The sequence below is a fragment of the Chiloscyllium plagiosum genome, unplaced genomic scaffold (genome assembly GCF_037043375.1).
Source record: "Chiloscyllium plagiosum isolate Xiang-an unplaced genomic scaffold, Cpla_swu_hap1 HiC_scaffold_28, whole genome shotgun sequence".
Lineage (NCBI taxonomy): Eukaryota > Metazoa > Chordata > Chondrichthyes > Orectolobiformes > Hemiscylliidae > Chiloscyllium > Chiloscyllium plagiosum.
In genome coordinates, this window is record NW_028270166.1 from 55,965,569 (window position 1) to 55,976,032 (window position 10,464).

At 45.9% G+C, this 10,464-nt stretch overlaps 1 pseudogene; it reads left to right on the forward strand.

The window, feature by feature from the left end:
* LOC148142769 (uncharacterized) overlaps positions 1 to 9,826 on the forward strand; it is an 81,556-nt pseudogene extending 71,730 nt beyond the window's left edge.
* Positions 9,827 to 10,464: the final 638 nt, after the last annotated feature.

Here is a 10,464-nt window from a genome sequence, read left to right on the forward strand (position 1 = left end):
GATGTGTATGGAGGTTCAGGTGAATAGAAAATGATGTGTGTGGAGGTGCAGGTGAATAGTAAATGATGTGTGTGGAGGTGCAGGTGAATAGAAAATGATGAGTGTGGAGGAGCAGGTGAATAGAAAATGATGTGTGTGGAGGTGCAGGTGAATAGTAAATGATGTGTGTGGAGGTGCAGGTGAATAGTAAATGATGTGTGTGGAGATGCAGGTGAATAGAAAATGATGTGTGTGGAGGTGCAGTTGAATAGTAAATGATGTGTGTGGAGGTGCAGGTGAATAGAAAATGATGTGTGTGGAGGTGCAGGTGAATAGTAAATGATGTGTGTGGAGGTGCAGGTGATTAGGAAATGATGTGTGTGGAGGTGCAGGTGATTAGTAAATGATGTGTGTGGAGGTGCAGGTGATTAGGAAATGATGTGTGTGGAGGTGCAGGTGAATAGAAAATGATGTGTGTGGAGGTGCAGGTGAATAGTAAATGATGTGTGTGGAGGTGCAGGTGAATAGAAAATGATGTGTGTGGAGGTGCAGGTGAATAGTAAATGATGTGTGTGGAGGTGCAGGTGATTAGGAAATGATGTGTGTGGAGGAGCAGGTGATTCGTAAATGATGTGTGTGGAGGTGCAGGTGAATAGTAAATGATGTGTGTGGAGGTGCAGGTGAATAGAAAATGATGTGTGTGAAGGTGCAGGTGAATAGAAAATGATGTGTGTGGAGGTGCAGGTGATTCGTAAATGATGTGTGTGGAGGTGCAGGTGAATAGTAAATGATGTGTGTGGAGGTGCAGGTGATTAGTAAATGATGTGTGTGGAGGTGCAGGTGAATAGTAAATGATGTGTGTGGAGGTGCAGGTGAATAGAAAATGATGTGTGTGGAGGTGCAGTTGAATAGTAAATGATGTGTGTGGAGGTGCAGGTGAATAGTAAATGATGTGTGTGGAGGTTGCAAATGATTAGAAAATGATGTGTGTGGAGGTGCAGGTGAATAGTAAATGATGTGTGAAGTAGGTAAGTGTTAGATTTGGAGGTAGATGAGCACTTTGGTGATAGTGACCATAATTCGATTACGCTTCCTCTCATGATGGAAAGATGTAATACAGAGCAAGATTTATTAGCCGGGGGAAAGGCAGTTATGATGTGATTAGGAAAGAAATGGTCGTGTGAAGGAGCCTTGGTTGACGAGAGAGGTTGAATGTCTGGTAAAGAGGAAGAAGGAGGCTTACATAAGGTTGAGGAAACAGGATTCAGACAGAGCAGTGGAGGGATACAGGATAGCCAGAAGGGACCTGAAGAAAGGGATTAGGAGAGCTAAGAGAGGGCATGAAAAATCGTTGGCGGATAGGATCAAGGATAACCCCAAGGCATTTTATGCGTATGTGAGAAACCAGAGAATGACGAGAACGAGGGTAGGTCCGATCAAGGACAGTAGTGGGAGACTGTGTATTGAGTCGGAAGAGATAGGAGAGGTCTTGAACAAGTACTTCTCTTCAGTATTTACGAACGAGAGGGACCGTATTGTAGAAGAGGAGAGTGTGAAATGGACTGGTAAGCTAGAAGAGATACCTGTTAGAAAGGAAGATGTGTTGGACATTTTGAACAACTTGAGGATAGACAAGTCCCCCGGGCCTGACGGGATATATCCTAGGATTATGTGGGAAGCTAGAGAGGAAATTGCAGTACCGTTGGCAATGATCTTCTCGTCTTCACTGGTAAAGGGGGTGGTACCAGGGGACTGGAGAGTAGCGAATGTTGTGTCCCTGTTCAAAAAAGGGAATAGGGATAACCCCGGGAATTACAGGCCTGTTAGTCTTACTTCTGTGGTAGGCAAAGTAATGGAAAGGGTACTGAGGGATAGGATTTATGAGTATCTGGAAAGACACTGCTTGATTAGGGACAGCCAGCACGGATTTGTGAAGGGTAGGTCTTGCCTTACAAGTCTTATTGAATTCTTCGAGGAGGTGACCAAGCATGTGGATGAGGGAAGAGCAGTGGATGTAGTGTACATGGATTTTAGTAAGGCATTTGATAAGGTTCCCCATGGTAGGCTTATGCGGAAAGTCAGGAGGCATGGGATAGAGGGAAATTTGGCCAATTGGATAGAAAACTGGCTAACCGGTCGAAGGCAGAGAGTGGTGGTAGATGGTAAATACTCAGCCTGGAGCCCAGTTACAAGTGGAGTTCCGCAGGGATCAGTTCTGGGTCCTCTGCTGTTTGTAATTTTTATTAATGACTTAGATGAGGGAGTCGAAGGGTGGGTCAGTAAATTTGCAGATGATACGAAGATAGGTGGAGTTGTGGACAGTGAGGAGGGCTGTTGTCGGCTGCAGAGGGACTTAGATATGATGCAGAGCTGGGCTGAGGAGTGGCAGATGGAGTTCAACCCTGCCAAGTGTGAGGTTGTCCATTTTGGAAGAACAAATAAGAATGCGGAATACAGGGTTAATGGTAGGGTTCTTAGTCAGGTGGAGGAACAGAGGGATCTTGGGGTCTATGTACATAGATCTTTGAAGGTTGCCACTCAGGTGGATAGAGTTTGTAAGAAGGCCTATGGAGTATTATCGTTCATTAGCAGAGGGATTGAATTCAAGAGTCGTGAAGTGATGTTGCAGCTGTACAGGACTTTGGTTAGGCCACAGTTGGAGTACTGTGTGCAGTTCTGGTCGCCTCACTATAGGAAAGATGTGGAAGCTTTGGAGAGGGTGCAGAGAAGATTTACCAGAATGTTGCCTGGAATGGAGAGGAAGTCGTACGAGGATAGGTTGAGAGTTCTCGGTCTTTTCTCGTTGGAACGGCGAAGGATGAGGGGTGACTTGATAGAGGTTTATAAGATGATCAGAGGAATAGATAGAGTAGACAGTCAGAAACTTTTTCCCCAGGTACAACAGAGTGTTACAAGGGGACATAAATTTAAGGTGAAGGGTGGAAGGTATAGGGGAGATGTCAGGGGTGGGTTCTTTACCCAGAGAGTGGTGGGGGCATGGAATGCGCTGCCCGTGGGAGTGGTGGAGTCGGAATCATTGGCGACCTTTAAGCGGCATTTGGATAGGTACATGGATGGGTACTTAATCTAGGTTAGAAGTTCGGCACAACATCGTGGGCCGAAGGGCCTGTTCTGTGCTGTATTGTTCTATGTTCTATGTTCTATGTTCTAGGCAAGATTTAGGATGCATAGGATGGGGAAGGAAACTGCAGGGAATGGGAACTATTGAAATGTGCAGCTTGTTCAAAGAACAGCTTCTGCATGTTCTTGGTAAGCATGTGCCTGTCAGACAGGGAGGTAGTGGCCAAGTGAGGGAGCCGTTGTTTACTGGAGAAAATGAATCCCTTGTCAAGAGTAAGAAGGAGACTTACGTAAAGATGAGACGTGAAGGCCCAGTTAAGGATGCTTGAGAGTTACAAGTCATAAAAATTCAACTAGTTCATGAATGTCCATCGGGGAAGGAAGGACCTAAAGAAAAGCCAGGAAGGGCTATGAGAAGTATTCAGCAGGTGCAATCAAGGAAAACCCTAAAGCTTTCTAAAGGTATGTCAGGAAAATAGGAATGACTAGAGTAAGGTTAGGGCCATTTATGGACAGTAGTGGGAAGCAGTGCATGGAGTCCAAGGAGAGAGGAGAAGCGCTAAATGAATATTTTTTGTCAGTATTCACACTGAAAAAAGGCAATGTTGTCGAGCAGATTACTGCGATGGAAGCATTGGAAAGGATGCAAAGGAAGTTGCCTGGTATGGAGGAAAGGTCCGATGAGGAAAAGCTGAGGGACTTGAGGTTGTTTTTGTTAGAGAGAAGAAGATTGAGAGGTGACGTAAAAGATACATTTAAGATGATCAGAGGATTAGATAGGGTGGATACTGACAGCCTTTTTCCTCAGATGGTGATGGCTAGCATGAAGTGATGGGTGATAAATTTAGGACAGATGTTAGAAGAAGGTTCTTTACTCAGAGTACTGCCTGCAACAGTAATAGACTCACCAACTTTAAGGGCATTTAACTGGTCATTGGAAAAACATATGGATGATAATGGAATAGTGTAGGTCAGATGGGTTTCACAGGTCGGCTCAACATTGAGGGCTGAAGGGCCTGTACTGCGCTGTAATGTTCTATGTTCTATGTCCTATGACCTATGACCCAGCAGTCCCTACATTTTCATTGTTACTCCATGGTGCAGGGGTCCTCATATCTCTCCATATGGGAGGACCAGCTGACTACTCATCCATACACAGGACAGGATACAGTTTCCCCCCACCATGAATGTTGTGATGCCAGTCAGGCTGTGGAACTGGGTCAAGACCTGTCCACAGTCAGTTCACTGGAACACTCATTGGGTGTCTGTGTCTCGGTGCGTTTCCAGTCACACTCATGTTTGAATTCCTTTCCAACCCCAAAATAGGCAAACATTGAAATCCTGATGAATTGTCTCACTCTCAGATCTTGATGGGATGTCTGTTTGGAATCCTTGTTGATAAACATACCTCTCTCATTCTCTGGAAAATAAATTTCAAAGGGTAAAGGAGGTCGTGAAATGGAGTTAATTGAATTTGATAATTTGTGTGAAAGACTCTCAGAAATAGTGATCATGAAAACTGACTGGATTGTCATAAAAATTCAACTAGTTCATGAATGTCCATCGGGGAAGGGAACCCACTGTCTATCCTGGGCCCTCAATGGAAGAAGACAGCGAGAGTAGTGGAATACTTAATAAGACTGCTTCCTCTCTCCACATCACAGGAATAACAGTGACAGATCCTCTTCCAAGAAAGTCAAGACACTGAGTATGGGGGTAAATCACGTGTAGAATCCCCTCCCAGACACACATTGCCCTCTTGTGGACACATATTGCTGTTTTTTGACAGCTGCTGTCTGACAATCCTGTCAATCCTCAATGAACAGTGCTGTGGGAGAACTCTCACAGCAGCACAGCTGTGAATGCTGCTCTCTCTCATCTTGCTCATGTCCCAGTAATAAGATTAAATGTAAATTGATTTAGAACTGTTGTTGAGATTATTTTTTGCAAAAATATGCTTTTTTACATTGCTTTTATATCTGTACTTTTAAACCTTGAAAGGTACATTGAAAAATGAATCTCAAATGCCCACAGGAAAAAGTCTGATACTTGTTTTGCAGTCAAAAGGAGTCCATCACAGCCTTAGTCTGAGTTTCTAAAGGAGCTGACTCATTGCACAATACTTATATTTAAGCAACAGTTATCTTCTGCATATTTATTTCAATTTTTGTAGAACTGTTGACTGCCAACAGTGGCACAGTGGTTAGCACTGCTGCCTCACAGCGCCAGAGACCTGGGTTCAATTCCCACCTCAGGCAACTGTCTGTATGGAGTTTGCACATTCTCCCCGTGTTTCCTCCGGGTGCTCCGGTTTCCTCCCACAGTCCAAAAATGTGCAGGTTAGGTGAATTGGCCATGCTAAATTGCCCGTAGTGTTAGGTGAAGGGGTAAATGTAAGGGAATGGGTTTGCATGGGTTACACTTCAGCGAGTTGGTGTGGGCTTGTTGGCCCTAAGGGCCTGTTTCCACACTGTAAGTAATCTAATCTAATCTAATCTTACATGAAGCAAATTGTTATGAACGTACAATTACTAAAGAAGTTCAGATCTCAACAGGTTTTGCAGACAAAGAAGAAAATGACAGTGGGGTTTGACTTCTCGATAGTTACAATGAATCTAACTGCATTTCTGAACAATGTTGGGTACTGGGACCAGTTTACACGTATCTGAGGGAACACACCACAGAGCACAGAGTCCTGTGTCACGGAGCTGCTCGGGACAAATCTCGACAAATCCATTACATCTCTCTTCAGATATCCTTTGCGAAAGCACATCCCAGAGGGAGATGTGTGACAGTCTCATCCTCCTGAAGTCACTTCAACAGCAGCTTGTGGTAACACAAACTGACCAGGCAGATATAAAGAATCTCACATCTAGTGTCCTTCACATCACCAGCCAAACGATGGCTTGGTGCCTGTTAGAAAGAGTGTGGTGCTGGAAAAGCACAGCAGGTCAAGCACAATCTCGATTCTCCTGCTCCTCAGATGCTGCCTGACCTGCTGTGCTTTTCCAGCACCACATTCTCGACTCTGATCTCCAGCATCTGCAGTCCTCATTTTCTCCTGCTTGTCAGAAAGGTTTGGTGGTGAGGCATTCTGCCAAATTGCTTTGACAGCCTGCTCAAAAACCATGTGACAGGATCCACCCCCCCCCCCCCCCCCCCCCCCCAGGGTATCGAGGGCACTACAAGGACTGGTGGTCAAAGGTGCTTGTCTAGGCAGATTTCTCAACCAAGGACTGGTGACAGGAACAGACCAACCATTTGGAGCATTCTGCGGCAGCAAGGTCAGTCCCATTCTTTGCAAAATCCAGGACAGATCGAGCCTCAGTCCAGATGACACTTGGCGTTAGGGTACTGAGGGTGTACACACAGCTCGATGCAGCCATACACAAATGTAGCCATCAGGATGAGAGGAACATTGTGGAAATTCTTCATGCACTCCCCCTCCCCTTCCAGAGTTTTACATATGGAGTCCTTGCAGACCCAGTCTATGTTAGTCTCCTCCTGAAACGAATTCCTGAACTTTGAATAGACCCCTTCAGTTTCACAACAAACCCCAGGGAATACATCTCATGACAGTTTCCCATTGGAAGTTATTGGAGCCAGAAACCAGATTCTGGATTAGTGGTGCTGGAAGAGCACAGCAGTTCAGGCAGCATCCAAGGAGCTTCGAAATCGACGTTTTGGGCAAAAGCCCTTCATCAGGAATAAAGGCAGTGAGCCTGGAGCGTGGAAAGATAAGCTAGAGAGGGTGGGGGTGGGGAGAAAGTAGCATAGAATGGGTGAATGGGGGAGGGGATGAAGGTGATAGGTCAGGGAGGAGAGGGTGGAGTGGATAGGTGGAAAAGGAGATAGGCAGGTAGGACAAGTCCGGACAAGTCATGGGGACAGTGCTGAGCTGGAAGTTTAGAGGGTGAGGTGGGGGAAGGGGAAATGAGGAAACTGTTGAAGTCCACATTGATGCCCTGGGGTTAAAGTGTTCCGAGGTGGAAGATGAGGCATTCTTCCTCCAGGCGTCTGGTGGTGAGGGAGTGGCGGTGAAGGAGGCCCAGGACCTCCATGTCCTCGGCAGAGTGGGAGGGGGAGTTGAAATGTTGGGCCACGGGGTGGTGTGGTTGATTGGTGCGGGTGTCCCAGAGATGTTCTCTAAAGCACTCTGCTAGGAGGCACCCAGTCTCCCCAATGTAGAGGGTTAGGGTTACTGGGCAATTGAGCACGACATGTGGCGAGACATTCCAAGGACCATCCACCATCTACAAGGCACATGTCAGGAGAGCGATGGAATACTCCCCACTTGCCTGGATGAGTGCAGCTCCAACAACACTCAAGAAGCTTCACACCATCCAGGAAAAAGCAACCTGCTTGATTGGCATCACATCGACAAATATTCAATCTCTCCACCACCGGCGCTCAGTGGCAGCAGTGTGTGCTATCTACAAGAGGCACTGAAGAAATTCACCAAAGATCCTTCAACAGCACCTTCCACATCCACGACCACTTCCATCCAGAAGGACAAGGGCAGCAGGTACTTGGGTACACCACCACCTGCAAGATCCCCTCCAAGCTACTCACCACCCTGACTTGGAAATATACTGTTGTTCCTTTATAGAAATTGGGTCAAAATTCTGGAATTCCATCCCTGCCGGCATTGTGGGTCAACCCACAGCAAGGGGACTGCAGCAATTCAAGATGGCATCTCACCACCACCTTCTCAAGGGCAAGTAGGGATGGGCTATCAATGCAGGCCAGCCAGTTATGCCCAAGTCCTACAAATGCATAAAAAAACTTCCTATCTCTGTGAGCTCCCTCTTCTCCCAACAATCCCTCAGTACATTTGAAACCTATTCCAATGCTGATTACCCTTCCTATCTCTGTAAATTACTCCAATCTCCATAACATTTCCAATCTCTGCCATCTCCTCCTCCAGTCATTGCAATAATACCTATTTCTGTCATCTTGTCTTCTGTCATTCTGCAGCCTCTACCAACCTCCCCATCTGTGCACCTTATTCTAGCCCCTTACAGCACATGACATCACTGTAACTTTCTCCAGTCTCTACAACAGTCCTGCTTCCTGTCAGACAGTGCCTCATGACCTCTGTGACCCTCTATCATCCCTACTGACCTCCCTGTCTGTATATACTCCTCCTGTCCCTATCGCCTTTCCTGTCTGTGAAACCTGCTTTAATCCTTCAACCCTCCCTTTTTATAGTGTTCTGAAGCCACCAATTCCTCCCCATGTCTGCAATCTTATCCAGTCTCTGTAATCTCCACTGCCTCTGTGAACTTCTCCCATCACTACAATGCTCCTTAACTATATCTCCTCCTGTCAATACTAACCTTCTTAACACTGTAACCTCCAAAAGCCATGAAAACCATCCATGGAACAGTGATACCCTCTTGATTACTGAGTCCAACTTCAGCCCCTACAGCTGTCTCTATCTGGAACTTCCTTCAGTCTGAACAACTGTTACTCACCTCACCCAGTGTCTGCAGTATTACTAACTTCATTCAATCGCAAAAACCATTCCTGTCTCTGCAGCCTTCTCCAGTACCTGAATCCATCCCTTTTTAAGGCATTTGATAATGTTCCCCATGGTAGGCTGATGGAGAAGTTGAAGTCGCATGGGTTCCCAGATCGATGGATGTAGTACTGGCTGGGCAACAGGAGACAGAAAGTAACAGTGGATGGGAGTTTCTCAAAGAGGAGAATTGTGACTGGTGGTGTTTCACAAGGATCTGTACTGAATGATCTGGAGGAAGATATCAATGGTGTGATTAACAAGTTTGCAGATAACACTAAGATTGGTGGAGTCGCAAATACAGAAGGGGACTGTCAGAGATTACAGCAGAATATAGATAGATTGGAGAGTTGGGTGGAGAAATGGCAGATGGAATTCGATTCTGATAAATGTGATGTGATGCATTTTGAAAGATACAATTCAAGAGCAAACTATACACTAAATGGAAAAGTCCTGAGGAAGACTGATGTAGAGAGAGATCTGGGTGTTCAGGTCCATTGTTTCCTGAAGGTGGCAATGCAGGTCAATAGAGTGGTCAAGAAGGTACAAAGCATACTTTCCTTCATTGGACGGGGTATTGAATAAAGAGTTGGCACGTCATGTTACAGTTGTATAAGACTTTGTTTCGGCCACATTTGGAATACTGTGTACATGTCTGGTCGCCACATGGATGATTTGGAGAGGGTTCATTGAGGTGTTGTCTGGTTTGGAGGGTGCTAGCTATGAGGAGAGGTTGAGTAGAAGAGGATTATTTTCACAAGTAAACGGAGGTTGAGCGGGGACCTGATAGAGAGGCATAGTCAGGGTGGATAGCAAGAAGCTTTGTCCCAGAGTGGGGGACTCAATTACTAGGGGTCACGAGTTCAAAGTCAGAGGGGAAAGGTTTACAGGAAGATGTGTGTGGCAAGGTCACTGTGCAGAGGGTGGTGAGTACCTGTAATGCGTTGCCAGCTGAGGTGGTAGAGGTGGGCACGAAAGCATCATTTAAGATGTAGTTGACAGAAATATAAATGGGTTGGAAGCAAAGGGATACAGAGCCGTAGAAAATTAGTGCAAGTTGTAGATCGAGGATCTGGATCAGCACAGGCTTGGAGGGCCGAAGGGCCTGTTCCTGTGCTCTAATTTTCTTTGTTCTTTGTTCTATCTCTTTAATCATGTGTAGCCTCCAGAGCCCGCCTTATTGCTGTCAAGGAGTTCCTGACTCAACAGAATTCCCAACTCTTGTTTCGTCTATTGCCTCTGTGAAGGCGGTTTGTCAACCAGAGGGATGGAGAGAGACAAAAGAATCGGCAGATGCTGGAATCCAAAGCAGACAAACGGGAGGCTGGGAGAACACAACAAGCCAGGCTGCCTGGTTTACTGTGTTCTTCCAGCCTCCTGTATGTCAGATGGAGAGAGAGGTCTGGATCCTTTACTCAGTCCTGCAGCACGGTAAGTTTACTCACAATAAACAGGAGAGGGATGAGGTAGAGGATTTCTATAGTCAATGACTGAGGACACCACATGTTACAGTACTGGGCTAAGAACACAGAAGAGAAAGGTCCCAGGCTTCATTATCACCATCTTGTTTGTAATTTCCTCTGGTCCACAGAAAACTCTTTATCCCTGTCAGCTTCTCCAATCTGAATCAGTGCAGCCTTCTCCAGTAGATAGTACCATCCCTATCTCTGTAAACCCCTACAGTCCTGCCTATCCCAGTTGACTCCTCCTACCAATACAACCCTCCATGTTTCTGTATTTGCCTTTAATCCTATATCTGTCCCTATCTGTGTAATTTTCTTCAGACCCTATAGCACTCCTTATCTGTGAAAAAGAATTATTAGCCCCTTGAGCGAGCTCTGTCAGTGCAATCCTTTCCAGGCTGGAAAAAAAATCCTTTTTAC